Source organism: Hippopotamus amphibius, chromosome 2 (genome assembly GCF_030028045.1).
Source record: "Hippopotamus amphibius kiboko isolate mHipAmp2 chromosome 2, mHipAmp2.hap2, whole genome shotgun sequence".
NCBI lineage: Eukaryota > Metazoa > Chordata > Mammalia > Artiodactyla > Hippopotamidae > Hippopotamus > Hippopotamus amphibius.
The window spans coordinates 157,189,178-157,195,971 of NC_080187.1; positions in this window are offsets into that span (position 1 = coordinate 157,189,178).

A 6,794-nucleotide genomic window follows, 5' to 3' on the forward strand; every position below is an offset into this window, starting at 1 on the left:
AATCAAGCCTTGGTAAACTCAAGAAAACTGAAATCATATCAAGCATCTTCTCCAACCACAACACCATGAGACTAGATATCAATTACAGGAAAAAAGCTGTAAAAACTACAAACATGGAGGACAAACAAGACACTACTAAGCATCCAAGAAGTCACTACAGAAATCAAAGAGGAAATCAAAAAAATACCTGGAAACAAATGACAATGGAAACACAATGACTCAAAACCTATGGGACTCAGCAAAAGCAGTTCTAAGAGGGAAGTTTATAGCAATACAATCCTACCTCAAGAAACAAGAAAAATCTTGAATAAACAACCTAACCTTACATCTAAAACAATTAGAAAAAGAAGAAAAAAAATCAAAAGAGAGCAGAAGGAAAGAAATCATAAAGATCAGATCAGAAATAAATGAAACATAAATATAGGAAACAACAGCAAAGATCAGTAAAATTAAAAGCTGATTCTTTGAGAAGATAAACAAAATTGATAAAGCACTAGCCAGAATCATCAGAGAAAAAAAGGAAGACACAAATCAACAGAGTGAGAAATGAAAAAGGAGTAACAACTGACACTGCAGAAATATAAAAGATCATGAGAGACTACTACAAGCAACTATATGCCAATAAATTGGATAACCTGGAAGAAATGGATAAATTCTTAGAAAAGTACAATCTTCCAAGACTGAACCAGGAAGAAATAGAAAATATGAACAAACCAATCACAAGCACTGAAATTGAGACTGTGATTAAAAATCTCCCAACAAACAAAAGCCCAGGGCCACATGGCTTCACAGGTGAATTCTATCAAACATTTAGAGAAGAGCTAACACCTATCCTTCTCAAACTCTTCCAAAATATAACAGAAGGAGGAACACTCCCAAATGCATTCTACGAGGCCACCATCACTCTGATACCAAAAGCAGGCAAAGATATCACAAAAAATTACAGGTCAATATCACTGATGAATATAGATGCAAAAATCTTCAACCAAATATTAGCAAACAGAATCCAACAGCACATTAAAAAGTTCATACACCATGATCAAGTGAATGTTTATCCCTGGAAAGCAAGGATTTTTCAATACATGCAAATCAATCAATGTGATACATCATATTAACAAATTGAAGGAACAAAACCATATGATCATCTCAATAGATTCAGAAAAAGATTTTGACAAAATTCAACATCCATTTATGATAAAAACTCTCCAGAAAGTGGGCATAGAAGGAAGTTACCTCAACCTAATAAAAGCTATATACAACAAACCAACAGCGAACATCATTCTAAATGGTGAAAAAGTGAAAGCATTCCCTCTAAGGACAGGAACAAGACAAGGGTGCCCACTCTCACCACTATTATTCAACATAGTTTTAGAAGTTTTAGCCACAGCAATCAGAGAAGAGAAACAAATGAAAGGAATGAGAATTGGAAAAGTAAAATTGGCACTCTTTGCAGATGACATGATATTATATATAGAGAACCCTAAAGAAGCTTCCAGAAATCTGCTAGCACTAATGCATGAATTTAGTAAAGTAGCTAGATACAAAATTAATGCACAGAAATCTCTAGCATTTCTATACACTAACAACGAAGGATAAGAAAAGGAAATTAATGAAACAAGACCATTTACCATTGCAACAAAAAAGAATAAAATACCTAGGAATAAACCTGCCTAAGGACGCAAAAGACCTTTGTGCCAAAAAGTAAAAAACACTGATGAAAGAAATCAAAGACAATACAAACAGATGGAGGGACATACCGTGTTCTTGGATTGGAATAATCAACATTGTGAAAATGACTATAATACCCAAAGTAATTTACAGATTCAATGCAATCCCTATCAAATTACCAATGGCATTTTTCACAGAACTAGAACAAGAAATTTTAGGATTTGTATGGAAATGCAAAATATCCCAAATAGCCAAAGCAATCTTGAGAAGGAAAGGTGGAGCTGGAGGAATCAGGCTCCCCAGGAATCACACTATACTACAAGGCTACAGTGATCAAGACACTATGGCACAAAAACAGAAATATAGATCAATGGAACAAAATAGCCCAGAAATAAACCCACACACATATGGGCACCTTATCTTTGACAAAGGAGGCAAGAATATACAATGGGAAAAAGACAGCCTCTTCAATAAGTGGTGCTGGGAAAACTGGACAGCAACATGTAAAAGAATGAAATTAGAACACTTCCTAACACCATACACAGAAATAAACTCAAAATGGATTAAAGACCTAAATGTAAGGCCAGACACTATAAAACTCTTAGTGGAAAACATAGGCTGAACACTCTATGACATAAACCATAGCAAGATCCTTTTTGACCCACCTCCTAGAATAATGGAAATAAAATCAAAAATAAACAAATGGGATCTAATGAAACTTAACAGCTTTTGCACAGCAAAAGAAACCATAAACAAGACAAGAAGACACCCTTCAGAATGGAAGAAAATATTTGCCAAAGAAGCAACAGACAAATGTTTAATCTCCAAAATATATAAGCAGCTCATGCAGCTTAATACCAGAAAAGCAAATAACCCAATCCACAAATGGATGGAAGACCTAAACAGACATTCCTTCAAAGAAGACATGCAGATGGCTAACAAACATGAAAAGATGCTCAACATCACTAATGATTAGAGAAATCCAAGTCAAAGCCACAACAAGGTATTACCTCAATCCAGTCAGAATGGCCATCACCAAAAAATCTAGAAACAACAAATGCTGGAGAGGGTGTGGAGAAAGGGGAACCATCCTGCACTGTTGGTGGGAATGCTAATTGGTACAGCCACTATGGAAAACAGTATGGAGGTTCCTTAAGAAACTAAACTTAGAACTTCCACATGACCCAACAATCCCACTACTGGGCATATACCCTGAGAAATTCAAATCCAAAAAGAAACATGTACCATAATGTTCATTACTGTACTATTTTAAATAGCCAGGATATGGAAGCAACCTAAATGCCCATCAACAGATGAATGGATATAGATGTGGCACATATATACAATGGAATATTACTCAGCCATAAAAAGGAATGAAATTGAGTTATTTGTAGTGATGTGGATGGACCTAGAGTCTGTCATACAGAGTGAAGTAAGCCAGAAAAACAAAACAAATACCGTATGCTAAGTCATATATATGGAATATAAAAAAAAATGGTAATAATGAACCCAGTGACAGGGCAAGAATTAAGATGCAGTTGTAGAGAAAGGACTTGAGGACACAGGGTGAGGGGCGAAGGGGAAGCTGGGATGAAGTGAGAGAGTAGCACTGACATATATACACTACCAAATGTAAAACAGATAGCTAGTAGGAAACTGCTGCTTAAAACAAGGAGAGCAACTTGATGATGGGCAAAGTCTTAGAGGGATGGGATAGGGAGGGTGGGAGAGATTCGCAAGAGGGAGAGGATATGGGAATATATGTATAAATACAGATGATTCACTTTGCTGTACAGCAAAAACTGGCACAATAGTGTGAAGCAATTATATTCCAATAAAGAGCTTTAAAAAAAAAAAAACATGATAAAGAATTCAAAGCAAACTGATACCAAAAGACATCAAAACACAAAAAAAGACAGCAGGCTAAGAAACAAAGAATAATGGAGCTACAAATCCACTAGAAACCAATGAACAAAATGACATTTGTAAATCCTTGTCTATCAATGACTACATGAAACATAGTGGATTAAATTCTCCAATCAAAAGCCAAAGAATGGTTGAATGGATAAAAAAAAAAAAAAAAAGGATCCAAAAATATGCTGCCTACCAAAGACTGACTGTAGCTTTAAATACACCCATACCTATAATGCAGGGATGGAAAAAAACATTTTAAGCAAATGGTAACCCTCTCCTCAAAAATAAATAAATAAAATAAAAAGCAGTGGTAGCTACACTTATATCTGACTTTAAAAATAGTAAACAAAGAAGGTCATTGTTAATAATAAAGGGGTTAATCCATACAGAAGATATAATATTTGTTAATATCTAAGCACCAAACATTGGAGCACCTAAATATATAAAGCAAAAAATAACACAGCTCAAAGGAGAAATAAATAGTGACACAATAATAGTTGGGGATTTTAATACCCCACTCTCAACAATGGATCCAGACAAAGACAATAAAGAAACTGCAGACTTGAACAACACTGTAGGCCAAATGGACCTAACAGACATATAGAACATTCTATCCCGCAACAACAGAATATACATTGTTCTCAAGCACACATGGAGCATTTTCTAGGATAGACCAAATGTCAGGCCACAAAACAAGTCTTAGCAACTCAAGAAGTATCCCCTCTGATCACAATGGCATAAAACTAGAAATCAATAGCAAGAGGAAAACTGTAAACTTCACACATAAGTGGAAATTAAACAACATTCTTTTTTAACAGTCAATGACTACAAAAGAAATTAAAGGGAAAATAAAAAAAGTTTGAGACAAACAGAAATGGAAATGCAACAAACCAGAACTTATGACATTTAGCAAAAACAGTTCTAAGAGGAAAGTTCATGGCAATAAATGCCTACATTAAGAACCATAGAAACAAGCTACCTCTATACCTTACAGAACTAGGGAAAATAGAATAAACTGAGCCCAAATTTAGCAGGGGGAAGGAAATAATAAGATTAAGGCAGAAATAAATAAAGAACAGAAAAACAATAGAAAAGATTAATCAAACTAAGAGTTGGTCCTTTGGAAAGATAAACAAAAACTAACAAACTTTAGCTACACTAAACAAGGGCGAAAAAAGAGAAGACTGAAATATACAAAATTATAATGAAAAAGTGAACATTACAACTGATATCACAGAAATACAAGGAAAATAAGAGGTTACTATGAAAAAATATACACCAACAAACTGGACAACCTAGAAGAAACAGAAAAATTCTTCAAAACATGCAATGTACCAAGACTGAATCAGTAACAAAGAGAAAATCTGAACAGCCTAATCACTAGTAAGGAGATGGAGCCAGTAATCAAAAATCTCTCAATGAATAAAAGCCCAGCACAATATGGTTTCATTAGTGAATTTTACCAAATATTAAAAGAATTAATACCAATCCTTCTCAAAAATCTTCCAAAAAATTGAAGAGGAGGGAACATGCCCAAACTTATTTTACAAGACCAGCATTATTCTGATAATACAGCCAGATAAGGACAATACTAGAAAAGAAAACTATAGACCAATATCCTTGATGAATATAGATGAAAAAACTCTCAAAGAAACCCTAGCAAACCAAATTCAGTGTCACACTAAAAGAATCATTCATCATGATCACTGAGATTTAACCCTGGGATGCTGATAGTTCAGCATATGCAAATCAATCAATGTGATACATCACATTAATAGAACGAAAGAAAAAAATGATTTCATCATCTCAACAGACACAAAAGAAGTATTTGACAAAATTCAACACCTATTCATGATTAAAACCCTTAAAAATTAGGCATAAAAGGAACATATCTCAATATAATAAAGGACATATATGACAAGCCCACAGCTAATATCATACTCAATGGTGAAATGTTGAAAGCTTCTCCTCTAAGATCAGGAACAAGACAAGGGTGCCCTTCTCACCACACCTATTCAACATAATACTGGAAGCCCTACCTACAGCAATTTGGCAAGAAAAAGAAATAAAAGGCATCAGAATTGGAAAAGAAGTAAAGTTAACTCTACTTTCAGATTACATGGACTATAAAATTCATATTAAAAAAATCCTAGAGACTGAACCAAAAATACTTAAAACTAATCAACGAATTCAGTAAAGTTGCAGAATATAAAATTAACATAGAAAATTCACACTGTTTCTATACTCCAACAAAAATTTACTTAAAAAAAAAGGAAAAAAGAAATGATCCCATTTACAATAGTATCAAGAACAATAAAATACTTGCGAGTAATTTTAACCAGGCAAGTGAAAGATCTCTACTTTGAAAACAAGACACTGATAAAAGAAATCAAAGGAGGCACTAATAAATGGAAAGGTATCATGTGTTCATGAAATGGAAGAATTAATTGTTCAAATGTCAATACTACCAAAAAATATCTACAGATTCAATGCAATTCCTACCAAGATTCCAATGGTATTTTTTACAGAAATAGAGAAAACACTCTAGGGACTTCCTTGGCAGTCCAGTGGTTATGACTCTGCCCTCCCAATGCAGGGGGCACGGGTTTGATCCCTAGTCAGGGAATTAAGATCCCGCATACCACATGGAAAAACCAGAAACAAAAAAAGAAGAAAAAACACTCCAAAAGTTTATGTGAAATCACAAAGATCCTGAATAGCCAAAGAAATCCCAAGACAGAACAAAGCAGGAGGCAACATATTTCCTGATTTCAAACTATATTATAAAGTTATAATAATTCAAATAGTATAGTACTGGCATAAAAACAAATAGACTGACAAAACCAAAGCAAAAGCCAGGAAATAAACTCAAGCATATATGATCAACTATATTCAACAATGGAGAAAAGACAGTCTGTTCAATAAATGGTGCTGGGGAAACTGGATAGTTACATGTAAAAAAATGAAATGACACCTATTTTACACCACTCATAAAAATTAACTTGAAATGGATTAAAGACTTAAATGTATATTAAACTCCCAAAAGAAAGCATTAGACATGGACCCTGGTAATGATTTTTTGGAAATTACACCTAAAGCATAAGCAACAAAATAAAAAACAAACAAGTGAGACTACATCAAACTAAAAACTTCCACACAGCAAAAGAAACCCTCAACAAAATGAAAAGACTATCTATGAAATGGTAAAAATT